The sequence below is a fragment of the Phoenix dactylifera genome, chromosome 13 (assembly GCF_009389715.1).
Source record: "Phoenix dactylifera cultivar Barhee BC4 chromosome 13, palm_55x_up_171113_PBpolish2nd_filt_p, whole genome shotgun sequence".
Classification (NCBI taxonomy): Eukaryota; Viridiplantae; Streptophyta; class Magnoliopsida; order Arecales; family Arecaceae; genus Phoenix; species Phoenix dactylifera.
Window position 1 is genome coordinate 6,285,913 of NC_052404.1, and position 14,156 is coordinate 6,300,068.

Sequence of the window (14,156 nt, forward strand, 5' to 3'; positions counted from 1 at the left end):
AATAAAAAGGGTGGCATATGGGTTTTTACGCCTAGTCCAATCCTCCTCCCAATAGTTTAAGCATTTGGATTGTGAGTTTGTAACAAAAGGTATCAAAACCAAGCCCATGATGTGTCACAACCTTTATTAGTTATATGAACCCTTCACCAAAGAATACTTAGATCGAGGACTGGTAGGGATGAGTAGGACCCAAGCCGCCTCTCTCGAGCAAGAGCTAACCATGATGAGTGCATCATGAGATTGGGTGGAAAAGATTGTCATAGTCCCACATTGACTATTAAAAGAAATTTCCCGTGAGTTTAGTTTAGGCGAGTCCTCCTCCCGATAGCTTAAGCTTTTAGGCTATGATCAATGACAAGTGGTATCAGAGTTAGGCCCATTATACGTCAGAATCTTTATTTGTCAAATGGGCCTTTTACTAGAGGGTTTGTCCTCCTCCTAATAACTTAAGTTTTTAAGTTGTGAGTCTATGACTAGTGATATCAATGTTTGGCCCATTATATATTACAACTTTTACTAGTTAGGTAGACCCTCGTTGGAGAATGCTAGGATCAAGGAGGACTTAGTAGGGTCAAAAAAGACCTGGGCCGTGGGTTGGTCTACCAATTGTATAGCATTCATTGGTTTCAAAATGCCATAAAAGTTAAGGTAAAATAACTCATGCATTGCTTAGCATCATCTAACTCATTATATTTTAAAGAGAGTCTGGCTCTAAGAACCCTCTCTCTCTCACTCCCTCTCTCTCTTTCTCTCTCTCCATCTTTTCTAATTTGTATTTTATTTTATAATCTTTTTTGTATGTAATGATTTTCCAAAATGTATGTTAAGTATCATAGTCCTATATTGATTAATAAAAACGGTGCCATATGAGTTTATAAGCCTAGTCCAATCCTCCTCCCAATAATTTAAGCTTTTGGGTTGTGAGTTCGTAATTAATGATATCAAAGCTAAGCCCATTATGTGTCACAACCTTTATTAGTTATATGGACCCTTCACCAAGGGATATTTTGATCGAGGAGGACTGGTAGGGATGAGTAGGACCCATGCCATGAGTGGGCAACCCTCTCTCGAGTAAGGGCTAACCATGATAAGATCATCATGAGATTGGGTGGGGAAGATTGTCATAGTACTATATTAACTAATAAAAGGGGTTTTGCATGAGTTTAGTTTAGATCAAGCCTCCTCTTGATAACTTAAGTTTTTATGCTGTGATCTATGACAATTGGTATCAGAGATAAGCTCATTATGCATCACAACCTTTATTAGTCAGTTGGGCCCTTCACTGGAGGGCTAGTCCTCCTCCCAATAACTTAAGTTTTTAGGTTGTATCTATGACAAGTCCTATCAGAGTTAGGCCCATTACACATTATAATCTTTACTAATTAGGTGGATCCCTCATTGGAGAATACTAGGATCAAAGAGGATATGGTAGAGTCAAGAAGGACCCGGGCCGTGGGTGGGTTTCTCTCTCTCAAGTAGGATTTAGCCATGATGAGGATGCCATGATATTGGATAGAGAAGGCAGTCAGAGTCTTGTTTTGACGAACAAAAGGAGATGCCACATGTTTTATTAGTGTAACCCGATCCTCCTTCCAATAGCATAAGTTTTTGGGTTATGAGTATGTAACAAGTGGCATCAGAGCCAAGCATGCTGTGCATCACAATCTTTATTAGTCATATGGCTTCCTCCCCCTTACTACGGGATACTAGGTTCAAAGAAGACCCAGGTAGTAAGAAAGGCCCCTCCCCCCTCTCGAGTAGGAACAAACTGTGACAAGGGCTTCCCATGATTGGGTGGAGGAGATGTCATTGTCCCACAATGACTAATAAAATGGGTGTTACATATTTTATTAATTTGGGCCAGTTCTCTTTCCAATAGCTTAAACTTTTGGGCTATCAGTCTATAACAAATGATATCAGACCTTGGCTTATTGTACGTCACAATCTTTATTAATCATGTGGGCTCTTCACCAAGAGATACTAAGGTCGAGGAAGACCCAAACTATGGCTAGGTGCCCCCTCTTCTCGAATAGGAGCCAACCATGACAAGGGTGTTATCAACTCCTCTCTCAACAACTTAAGCTTTGGAATATGAGTCCATGACAAGTGGTATCAAAGCCATACCCATTACACATCATAATTTTTATTAGTTATGCAAGCCCCTCATCGGAAGATACTAAGGTTGATGAGGACCAGGTCATAGATGGGCCTCCTCTCCCGAATAGGAGCCAACCGTCATAAGGGCTTCACGAGATTGGTCAGGAGAAATTATCATAGTCCCTTATAGACTAATAAAAAAGGTGCCACATGGGTTTATTAGCCTAGGATGGTCTTCTTCTTAATAGTTTAAGCTTTTGGGCTATGAGTCTATGACAAGTGGTATCAAATCCAGAACCATCGCACGTTACAACTTTTATTACTTATGTAGACTCTTCACTGTAGATACCCAGATCGAGGAGGACCTAGTAGAGTCTAGTGGGATCCAAGCTATGAGTGGGCCCTCCTTTGTGGAGTAGGAGCCAACCGTGATGAGGGCACAACGAGATTAGATGAGGAAAATTATCTTAGTCCCACATTGACTAATAAAAAGGGTACCACATGGATTTATTAGTGCGGGCCGATCCTCCTCCTCAAATTTAAGCTTTTAGGCTTAGTCCGTGACACAAAGCTTCTCTACCCCTAATTTGCTCACTAATGTTATCAGATTACTCTTTACCAAAAAAATAAAAATATGACTTGACTACTTTAAATTGTCTCTAAATTCTTGGCCCATCTTTTTCATATTCTCTTTGTAAATATAAATCCATTCATTTCTCAATCCTATTTCTTCATGAGAAATCTCATTATTAAATATTTGTCTACTATGACTTCTTTTTCATGATGAATGGCTTTCTCACCCTTCAAACCTTTACACCACTTTCCAATTTATAGTTTCTATGTTGTTTCGCAATTGGTTGAAGGGTGACATACTAACCTTAGAAGTAGATGGACGACCACTTGAGTAGCCAAGTGTCTTGCAATCTCCTTGCTAAGAACTCATATGGACTGTGTAGAGGTGGCAATCGGGTGACATCAGGTCAGATCAGATCAAAAGTTCATCGACCCAAACTCGATCTGTTTATTAAATAGATCAAAAATTGAGGTTTGGACCTCCTGTTTATTAAGCAGGTAACCCAATATGACCCACATAATCTATTTATTAAACAGGTTAAGTCAGGTTAAATAGGTTAAACGTATTTTTAATAGATTAAATAGATTTAAATAGGTTAAGCGGGTTAGGTTAAACATAATAGAAATAGGTTAGGTATATTTTAAATAGATTAAACAGATCTTGAATAGGTTAAATGGGTGATCCAACCTAATTATTAAATAGGTCAAAACAGGTTAAATATGTCAAAGGTCAAAACAGGTTGATTTGTTTATGATCCGAACTCATTTATATCAAACCCGAATCTGCTTAGCAGGTCGGATTGATGGATTGGAATAACAGGTTGGGTCATAAATTGCTACCCTTAGGACTGTGTGCATGCTCAATCTTACCTGTTAAACATATAATGGGCTAAAGGGCAACCACCTAACAATTTGTTTGACCATGTCAAACCCTACAAAGCCAACATGATCAAACAAATACCTCTCATTCTAGTTAGTGCCTTAAATAATAAAAATTATTTAATTAAGGAAGAAGAAAATACATCATGCAAGGTTATTTGACTGTTGCATCGAGAGCTATTTGGTCACTCAATCCAACCCCTCCCACTTGTCCAATTAGGTTGAGATCATTGTTCTTTAACACTCCTTGATAAGATATATCCTTTGAATATTTCAGGAGCAACTGCTTTAGTTATCGAATCCACTGCCATTTCTTTTGTAGATACATAATTCACAATAATTTCATTCTTTTCTACCATGTCAAAAATATAGTAATATTGACAATCTATATGCTTTCCTTTCAAATAGAGTTCGCCATTTTTTTTTGCTACATATTGTTGCTTGATTATCATACATAGTTTCTATAGGCCCGTCGGCTATTTATTTAATATTTAAATTTGCAAGAAATTTTTTATCTAGATTGTCTCTAAGGCTGCATTGCTGTAAGCAATATATTCAACTTTCATGGTGCTTAGGTTAAAAGCCCAATGCTCTACCAACTGAGCTATATACCCGATTTGATAATCAGGGTTGGTGCGGAAAAGAAAAGAGGGCAACCTGGCCGGAAAACCGATTCTTTTTTTTTGATTCCGGAACTTGGTCGAAATAGGGTTCTACTAGGAAATTATGGATTTTTGAGTTTTCGCCATTGGTTACTGTCGAGCCACACAGTTTTGTTTTTTACTGCACCTAGAAGGAAAACATAACCTGATGCAGGCCATATTCAAATGGACTTTCCAGTCCATGAATCCAGCAAAAATTCAATCTAAATTCTACTAGATTATCCAAACAGGCTGATATGAGCCAAGCCGTTTTGGGAAATATCTGCTTCGCTATGTCATGTCATTAACCTCATATCTCCATATCTTTCATGAATCCATTTAGGTCCCCATACATTCCTATTTCTAGCTATGTCCAGGCAAATATGGAAAGAAAGGAAATCTCAACCCAATGCCATAGTCCCCTAAATGATAAGCATGGTTTCATTTATGGCAGGTCTTGTTGATGAATCTGATAGCCAGCTTTTCTACCATCTCTTGTCCATTATGTTTCCGTTCACCAAAATGGCAAGTCTCATTCCTCTGGGTTGGCTGGCTACATCTGACCAATCTATTAAGAATAATGGGATAAGAAATGCCATGAGGGCGGCATACCGGCCGGGTGGTGTTGTTAGAGTGACATGCCTCACAAATCCATCATAAAATTAGCAGTCCTGTGGAGTGCTAAATGTTAGTGATCAATTTCATCTATATGTTACCATCACACAGTAGGTAGGTAGAGTATGCGGGTGCCTTTTCATCTCATTTTTCTTTCTGTCAATTTGAATTATCTCATGAGCTGCAAAAATAAATTACAGGCCTTACACTCGAAGGTAAAAATTATATTCAATGTAAATATCCCAAGTTTCCCTAAGAGACTATCTAAAGTTATGTTGATCTTGTCGAAAAATCAAAACACTATTTGAAGTATTCAATTTTTGTGAGTTAGGGCTTGGGGCATTGTTTTTTTTTTTATTGAATGGGAGGTTGTGCCACCCTTTGTTATATTAAATAAGAATTATGTACATATTAGATTAGAAAAGGACTAATCCCGAACCCTTACAAAAAAACAACCGAAGACATGAGTTTGTGGATTTATGACTTCGACTATCTCATTCTTCCTGAGTAACGTGCTTTGTTGTCTTTTCTTTTGTACATCATGGAAGTCATGTACATGGGCTTTCCTCTACTGCTCCTATAACAGTATTGCAAATCTCCACGATCATTTCTTTTGCTTTTCTATTGTAAAAGGACTTCCAATCTTAGAGAAGGGATATTGCCTTCCGAGTCACAAGTCCTGAAGATGTAGCTTGAATTTCAAAAATCCTTTTATTTCTCTCTTTCCATAGGCAACAACACACTATGGAGAACATGCAGTCCCATCCTATTTTCTTCTCTTTACCTTTTATTCTTGTTCTCTATGTGTTCTATTGTTCTTCCATTGTTGGAGGGAGTGAGGGCACTAGAACTTTATTGATGTTCTGTGGCCAAACCATTATTGTGAAGGAATACTTCAGAAATAGATCGTTAGTCATTTCATCTTCTTTGCCACAGAGAGGGCAAGCTGGCTTGGGGCATTGTTATCAGGCTATACTCTTCCCACCTAGAGTCAAGAACTTTAGCCACACTATAATCAGTGAGGACCTACCCGTGCAAATGTATTATCTAGTTAGTAAACAAAACACAATTATATCATCAGATTGACAAAATTATTGATATTGTTGTGTAATAATTTATAGAACCAGTCGACATGCTAGCAAAATCTGGAAGTAATCATGTAGGGACAGTGCATAAGGTGAGCTAAATGACCAAACATGACCTATGGCAACTTAACCTTCTAGTGTATGAATATTTTCAGATAAAACTAGATTTATAAATACAAAGAGACCACTCAAACTAATTAAGAATAACTAAAAGATCCTTTTACTTTCCTAAATCTCAATGTAGGGCGATGATATGCATACATGAATCATTATATTAAAGAAGAGAATTATTGCTGAGCTACCATAGACTATGATAGAACAGATTATGGCCATAATCATAAGCAAAGAATTCCATACAGGCTTTAACTAAATTCTTTTTTTTTCCTTTCTCTGATAAAAGAGGGAGGCATAACTCACCCAAGATAATGAACTTAGGGGCACAACATACGAGAACAAGAAAAAACAAGAAGAAATAGTGACCCCAACACACAATTTCATTATTGCTCTCACACTAGAGCGAACTCAGGCAGTCTATTTCCAATATAAGCAAGCTGTTATAATTTTTTTTTGAAGTAGTGATGTCATAAATATTTCATCACCTGCATCTATATCTTTGCAAATTATACACTATCCTTTCGTGTAAAACTGATCACAGTTTCTAGCATCTCATCTGTAGTCTTTCTTTTACACAATCAAACCATCTGTCCTCAAATGGCCATAATGCTCTTAAGCCTCCCATAGACAAATTAAATCTTGACAACCACATCCACACCTCAACTTGGTCATCTTTGTAATGCTCACAATACTGCACTTTTTTTTTCTCCCAAAAATTGGTGGAAGACTGCATATTTCTTTTTATTTTTATCTCCATAACTAAACCCCAGTCTTCTTGCTGCAAACACAGAGGCAAGAATTTAGATTATTAGTAGAACATTCAAAACCTAGTGCCGATTTCAAGTGGATAAAATGAGATTTTATTTTTTCCAAACTAAGTGGGGCTAATCATCATCTTTTCTATCATATACCTATCCCACTCTTTGGAGGCCGGCTCCAATCAGAATCGAATCCCAATCAAAAAATTTATTTCTGGTTTACTCAGAGAAAAAAAAATTTCGCGCCATAAAAGAGGCCACCCAATTGCATTTGTCTTCTGATAAGTGGTCCTAAAAGAGCCACGGTCCTCCGCCATCCTTGGATGTTATAAAGCAGAAACTCGTGGTCTATCGCACGCCATCTTCGAATTCCCTCAATCACAGTAGCCGAATCCACTCTAGGTGGATGCAATTGGGAACCACCACTTGTCTCTTGGCCTTTTTTATTCCTTTAATAATTTGAAAAAAAAATCCTCATTTCCACTTGGATCAATCCAGACTTCCCCACATTTCTTCAAATTTCTAGCTCCAGAAACCCTAAATGTGAATCCCAAGTACTTTTATTTCTTGGAGAATTCGATCCTTCGAAGTGGAAACCCTAGTTTTCTGAAGCGAATCTTGGGTTTAAACCCTTGCAGTGGAATCGGATCCATCGATCGGTTGCTGTTGAATTCTAGGTCAGCAGTGGATGAGTTTAGGCTAGGAGCTGCGGAACTCGGTTTTGGACTAATTTTTTTGGGGTTTATAACTTTGATTCGGAGCAGAAAAGACCCAACTTTTTGCAGAATTTGTTGGGTACTCGCAAAGGTTTTCGTTTGCAATCATGGCCTTTTTGGACTCGGTTTCTTGTGATTCTTTGCGAAAATGAGTAGTAAAAGGGAGGAAGAGAGAAATGAGACGATCATCAGAGGTCTCTTGAAGCTTCCTCCCAATAGAAAGTGCATCCATTGCAACAGCCTGGTAATTTTTCTTAAGTTCTTTTTCTTTTTTGTCACCTTATAGTTGCTTAACTGATCGAGATGGGCGACTTCTTCCCGTTCTAATTAGTAAGTGGAAGTTTTTTTATTGTAAAATATGGCGTAAATGAAGATTTTTCTCAAAAAATTTGGCTTTTATAATCAGTAATCGGGAGGTTCTTCTTGAAAAATATGGCGAAGTGTTTGTTGACGCTCTTTCTTGTGGTACAGGGTCCGCAGCACGTGTATACAAACTTTTAGACTTTTGTCTTCATGACTTGCAGCGGGATTCAGTGAGTATTTGATTTGGTTCTGTTTAGCTCATGATATTTGAGCCTCCTACACATGCTGATTCATTGTTTGGAACAGATTGATATCTTTGTTATTGTTGCTGAACTGCAAAGAAATGATTTGGTCCTTTTTGTAGGAAATGATTTGTGTTCTCCACATATGCTTTCTCTGATTCTGGAGGAAAGATTTTGTTAGAGTATTTCTGTACTAAATTGATCAGTTGTTATTTGATTACTATGAGATGCATATAAGTGTATTTAGTTTGATGGGGCATTGATGTTTTGAGGATTGGACTGGACCTGATGTCAAGCTATCTTTTGTTGGCACTGCTGGCTTATTTGTTTAGGTGACTGCATAATCCAGAATGTTTAGCTTTGATTACTCACTAGCTAGATAGTTTGTAAAATCTGGTTTCATGTTGGATGTTTTGTTTGCTACATCTAGAAATGAAAAAAGGAAAATGTGTTCTGAACAATAAACTTTTGCTTTGGATTTAGTCCTCGCCATATATAGAAGAAAAGAAGAGAGAGTGGAACATCGACAATTTTTCAATGAAACAAATAAGAGAAGGAGCATGCGTATGTTTGTTATTCTTCATACTGTAGATTTATTTAAACAAATTTTGAGCCTAAAACAACTCTAATTGCATGCTCTTAAAAACTTTCCATTTTTGTTTTGGGTGCATGAGCGATAGAGGATGATTTCCATTCTTTACTACTTTAGGTCCTGCATAGAATTTACTGGAATGTTGCAGAATTAACTTCAACATGGAAAACTAATCGTGTTAATGGACTGACTGGTAATTGATTAAAAATGGATAAAATAAGTTTGAGCCTTTTTTATTCAATTCCCAACTTGATTTCAAGAATATTGTAACTAATGCACACTAGATCTTGACATATCTAATATATGTTTTTTAAAAAACTTTCTTCATAGTTGACACTAGGAAAGACTCTTATCTCTATCAGCTACCTGCTGTAAAGGTAAAAAAAAAAAGAACAAGAAGAAAAATATAGCACTTCCCCGCTTTCTTCCAGGTGCTTGGTAATTGATCTTGGGAGAATTATTTCCACCGACATGGGACTTTTTAACATGACAGAGGCTCTAGGCTATGGAGGCCAGCTGTTCAAAACTGGTTTCCAAGGCTTTGGCATTATCTATAGTAAGAAGTAAGATTGATAGGGCATATATTTATCAATAGCCTGAAATTTTTAGTAGATGCAACAACATCTTGAGTAGGTTTTAAAATAGGAAATTTAAAAAACAAAGCAATTTCAGCAAAAATGACTTAACTACTCATTGATTCGTCTTTGTATATCTAATAAATGGTCACATCAGTGCAGATAACTAGTCAATGATAAATTGGACCAAAGGAATCATCAATCAGATGTTAAGCTTTATAAATTTCAAGAATTTCAAGGTAGAATGGGCTTTCTAACAGTACAATATTCAAAAGAAGGTTCTAAGAGTCTGTATAAGGTTAAGTAACAAGAGATAAGAGCCTGGAATTATCATATAGAAAAAGCTTTTAATTGGTTTCAGTTCGATTTGGGCTGATTGAGACCAGCTGAAACCACTGAAACCTGACAAAACCCAAAAATAAAAGTGGCACAGTATTGGCTTAAACAGATATATTTTGGCCAAAATGGATTGCTTTTGGCTGAAATTTCAAACTTGTATAAATTTATACAAGTAAAGACCTTGTATAACATACAAGATACTCTAAAATGATGTGTAATTTCTTGGCTTCTCATGCTTTTCCCTTTTTTTTGGAAAAAAATTGACTTTTTTGGCTAGAAAATAACGTGTGATAACTTTTACATTGCAAGAAGTAGCAGACAAACCAGTGAATGTGGGGGCTTGAAAATGGGAAATACTTCTACTTTAAACTGTGTATATAGCTGCTCGGACCTTCGGGTCACTTTCGAGCAGAGATTACCACATTATGAAATGCAGTTCTTGTAAAATTGTGCACTTGTAAATACTCTGCATTTGCAGAAGCTTAGTCATGATAATTTAATCTTATCCCACTTTTATGGGTATGCATTAGATAACCATAGTATAATCAATGGATCAAACAGTTGAATTAACTCCAGCATTTGCCATTCTGTTTAGATGCTGTACTTTTTATCACTGTCTAAAAGGGTAGAAGAGTTATGTTGAGAAGTTCTTTATCATGCTCATTCAATTGTCATAGTCTAGGATTGGTGATATAACATGATGTACTACAGCTTCCTTTTTTTGATGCCCCTTCTTTCATGCCATTCATTTGGTTTCTTGTAATACATTTCAACTGCTAAGCATATTTACTCGAGGAAGTCATATGCCATCTTATGTATTGCCAAACAGATGCAGATACGTCAACAAGTGTGGAGAATTCCTGTTCATTATTGTTTGCACTTAACTTCTTGTTGGAATGTTCATATTACTGCAACTGGAGAATCTTGGACTGATTTTTTGCTGCATAATAGCAGAAAAAATTGTTATTTCAGTTTCGCAATACTTCTTTTTCTTCTGATGTGTGCGCATCTTCTTTATCATGCAGTTGTGAGTTTACTCACTGTGTGAAAACAGTGTCCGTGGCTAAATTTACTACTCAAGAAGTTGAGGCTCTTCAAAAAGGTGGTAATCAGGTACAGATATAAGTTATATGCTCACTAGATTTTCTTTATTTGGCAGAAAATAAAATATCCTGTCCCCATCTTCATGTGATAATTGAATGTTGCAGTGTGCAAGGTAAATGTCTCTAAAGGACTGGGACATGCAACAAATGAGATTACTTGATAGCAGGTAAAGTTACTCATTACATGTGGTCGTGAATTTTGTACTACAATATTTTATGAAGAAAAGGTACCATTTTGACCTTGTTTTCTGTGGCAGCAATGTCTACAAGATTAGGGAATTCATAAAAAATGTTGATGTGGATAAGAAATATCCTTGAGGGAGGTCCTCTGACAAGCGACCTAGATACATGCAGGTGATTTATTTCTAACATAATACCAACTTATTTGTGTTTCAGATTCCAAGTTCATTTGTGCATCTTATGCTTTCATGCCCTTTTATTCCCAGAACAACTTATTCCTTATTACACACTCATCTATTACTATTAACATTGAGGTCTTCATTTTCCGGATAGAGCTGTAAGTACCATGAAGAAGAACACAGGAGGGCCATTTCTTATCATTCCTTTCCTCAGTCCACCTTATGAATATCAATATGAAGAAAGGCGCGACAGAAAGCAAAGTGGGATGTTGAGTAGAAAACCTGGTTCAAATCGTGGGCATTATGAAGGGAAGATTTCTCGCTTCATATACAGTCCAGGTCGTCAGGGAGAGGAGATGTATGAGGACAGATTTGCAATGAAAATTATGCTTTGAGGAATTCAGACTACTCAGTGTCTAGCAGAGGAGATCTGCTTAGGATTGATGGTCAGTCACCAAACATTGAAGATGAAGGATATAGTAGCTCTCCTTCACAACAAGCAAGGAATATCTTAATTAAGATGGACAGCCCCAGACATTGAATATATACTCTGAGACAAATGTTAACAATAATTTAGATGGATCCGACACTTGGTGAGTGATACATCTCTTGCTACTGATTGTAATTTGCCCTTTTTTTAGGTAAAGCAGTTGAGTTAGAATTTCATACACATGACAAGTTTATCCTTTTTCTTAAAAAAAAAAATCAGAGAACTGCATCATCAGGCAGCTTTGGATCTTCTGAGAGCAACTCAGTATATCTGAAGTCAGTTAATTCAGGCAGCTTAATTGATATAGTCCCTAAGCCTGAGCATGCTCCTGGAACCCAGCAATCTGAGCCATCCATATCCCCCGGTTCACAGTTATATGCTTCTGCACATGCCATGAACCAGGACCCTTTCAGTCTATCAATTGAGCACCAATCAATCACTTCCTTGACTCCATCTATGGATTTGTTTGTGGATATCGTCAGTCCTCATCTACTACCCCATCTGAGCAGAAAACTTTGGCTGTTCCCTCACCAGAAAATGTTGGATGGGCTACATTTGACTTACCTCATCAAGTGGGACCTAGTTCTGAAACAACTAAGGGACTTCCTTCTGTGGTGCCTCCTGGTGGAGAGTTACCTATGGGGAAAACCGATTTATTTGCATCAATAAATAATGACTCACAGTGGTTTTCAGTACAAAATTCTGCCACTCATGAATCTTCATTATCAATTACTGATCAGTGGTAAGTGGGTTTACATGAAGTTAAAGGACTTACAGATACAAACAGCTCTCAGGTAAGGAATATTTTAATGTGGAAAAACCAGTGACAATAAGTGCTTTTTCTGCTTTTCTCCCATATGTTATAGTCTCTGAGGTGAGGTGGAGATGTCAACATAATGATTGATTTGCAGCTTACTGTTGTTAACCTTCAGAAGTTCATATCTGCCTAACTGTTTTCAACCCATCAAAGGTTGCTTTCTTGTACTCAAGTGTTTCAACAAAAGTTTCAGAGTGCTATGGGTACAGAGATGGACGTCAGACATGTCATTTCATTGGAAGCTTGCATGTGAATCATGTTTAGTATGTTTGGTTATTGAGTACTAAGGTTATAAGCAATATTAGTAACGGAAGTAAGTTTTGAGTTATCTGGACCTCTTGTACAGTGAAGAACTCATAGTTGTAGATTACGCATATTTGTCTTAAAAGAGATGGGGAATTATCTATATAAAGAGAACATGACTCGTATGTCTTCTCATTTAACAATAACTGAATATTATAGATTGGAGTTCTGAATTTGCATTCATTTGTTCGTAGTGGTTTATGATATTCCCAAGTTTAGTTAACCTTTGGTGAATTGGGTTTGAACTTAAATGCATGTTTTTTATATTCGTTATTGATACAAGTTGCTTGAATTATTTGTCGTTATGCCTCAGAAAATCATTTCAAACACCATATCTCATAGGTACTTCCAAGTTCATCCTTGCTTGTGTGTTATAAAATGGGAAATGAGGTCTAGCACAGCAATTTTCTTTTTATCCTGGTGTAGAATATGGTAGTTGTTCTTCAACATGTGATGTTTATTACTAATATCTAATGAGGACTGTCTCTACTACTTCTCACAGAACTCAGGTGCGTTAAATAACAATGTGGGTTTTTAGCTATATAGTTGCAAACTCTTTGAGCTAGATCTCTATGATTCTGTACTTTGCTCAAAATTGCATCTTTTATCTTTGTTGCAGTTTTTGGACATGAGCTCACTGCAAGCAGCCTTGCCAAATCCACAGTTGCCTACTGCTTTCCTTAGGAGGTTTGTCTCAGACATGGTTTCCTCAGAACTCAGTGACAACATATGTTCCTTCTGTACCTCAAGGTATGTTCCTCATGACTGATATCATTACTAAGGCAAGTCTTATCATTTTGCTAATATGACTTATTTTCCCCAACATCTAGGACGGCTAGCATTTATGGCAGGGCATGTTCCAGGATCCCAGTTGCAGTAAGTTGCTTTCATCAACATATTGTTTCTGAGATTGGTGTTTTGTAGTATAAATATATGGTGATATCAAAGGAATATACCTGCACAAGGCCCAATAGCATCTCTTGGGGGGAATCCATTTGCATAGGAAAGTGGGAGCGAACATTTTTGTTTTTGGTTGTGTGAGAACAAAGTTCAGAAACGAACAAACGCTATAGTAGAAGCACCGGCCATCACCAAGCGACTAATAGCTGAAGGAAACTCATTCATTCCGATTGTCCGCCTCTGAGTTGTAGTAGCCATTTGCTAGTTGATTAGCCTCTCTAAAAACATGGTTGCAAGAGAAGCTCTGAAGATGTTCTGTAATGCTTTGATGTTCCAAGCAACTGGGTGTAATGATGTAGTTTCCGTTAATTCAAGCAATAGCTGTAGTGGAATCATCACCTTCCAGAACAATCCTCTCTGTTTGGAAATGCTGAATAGCTGCTACAGTCTGAGCCATGCCGCCACTATCTCTACAACAGGAATAGAACTAGATTGAAGTGGACAAGAACCGGCTGGAGGAATCCTTCCCAAACTGGTGTGAAATACAAAACCTGCACCCGTATGGCTTTGACTGAAAGTGCCATCAAAGTTAATTTTAATGAAACCTGGTTGTGGAGGTTGCCAATGAACAAGGATTTGTTGACAAGATTTTACA

At 37.3% G+C, this 14,156-nt stretch overlaps 1 pseudogene; it reads left to right on the top strand.

Moving 5' to 3' along the window:
- The first annotated feature begins 6,567 nt into the window (after window positions 1-6,567).
- On the top strand, window positions 6,568-13,912 carry LOC120112879 (annotated as a pseudogene).
- Window positions 13,913-14,156: the final 244 nt, after the last annotated feature.